Below are 928 nucleotides of genomic sequence, written 5' to 3'. Positions count from 1 at the left end.
AGCTAACCAGAGTTGGGCCGGGCGTTACTCTAACAATATTACTTTTGTCGGTAACAGAGTAATATAACGCGTAGTTCAGTAATCACACTACAGTTACTAACATTGCCCGACACGCGTTACTTTGTTACTTTTATAAAATCTGGCGCTAGTGCTAGTGGAGCCTCGCAGCGGCGAAAACTGTGGCGCGCTTACCCCTAGATCACATCACATCACATTTAGCTGAGGCTTTTATCCAGAGCGACTCACAGTCAGTGCGTTCGACCAACAAGATACAACCTGAAGAAAACAGAATCATAAAGTACATCAGGCTTCATAGAGCCAAGCATCTCAAGTGCTCCTCAACTGGCTTCAGAGGAGCCAGTCCTTTGTTAGTATATAAGTGCTCTGTTAGCAGTTCTCTCCTCGAGGTGGAGTCGAAGGAGACGAGTCTCAGTCTGGAAGGTGTGTGAGCTTTCTGCTGTCCTGATGTCAATGGGAGCTCGTTCCACCATCTTGGAGCCAGGATAGCAAACCCACGTGTTCCTGCTGATGGGACTCGGTCCCCCTCCAACCCAGTCTCACGGCATGTCGTGTTCACCATCACGATTTGCCCCTTTTCTTCGTGTTGCACAGCACGGTTTTAAAAGCAATGTATTTCTACTGGTAACGTGTTTCGTGCCTGCAGGCTGCAGCACGTCTTCTTCTCCGGTCGGGTCGTGGGAGACCGGAAGCTGTGTGGTTCATAAAAACATGTTCTTACTCAATATCAAGCCACAGTTATTGCTTTTATTTTAAATCGTATAATTTCGGACTTTTGTTGCCGTCTGTGAGGAGAATAAATGGCTCAGAGCCTCAGGATACTGACATCTGTGTGAAAGCCGCATCTGAGGCAGGAAATAAAGAAGTGCGATAACATCTCAAACCTTTATTGCTCTTACAAGATTACAAC

At 46.7% G+C, this 928-nt stretch overlaps 1 protein-coding gene across 1 annotated transcript in view; it reads right to left on the bottom strand.

The window, feature by feature from the left end:
• Positions 1-889: 889 nt before the first annotated feature.
• gstt2 (glutathione S-transferase theta 2) overlaps positions 890-928 on the bottom strand; it is a 6,113-nt gene continuing 6,074 nt past the window's right edge. Inside the window, exon 5 of the mRNA XM_034077224.2 lies at positions 890-928. This exon is cut by the window's right edge and continues 431 nt beyond it. The gene's annotated coding sequence lies outside the window, so the exon portion shown is untranslated.

The sequence above is a fragment of the Pseudochaenichthys georgianus genome, unplaced genomic scaffold, assembly GCF_902827115.2.
Source record: "Pseudochaenichthys georgianus unplaced genomic scaffold, fPseGeo1.2 scaffold_1409_arrow_ctg1, whole genome shotgun sequence".
NCBI lineage: Eukaryota > Metazoa > Chordata > Actinopteri > Perciformes > Channichthyidae > Pseudochaenichthys > Pseudochaenichthys georgianus.
This window is presented reverse-complemented; position numbering and strand designations above follow the sequence as displayed.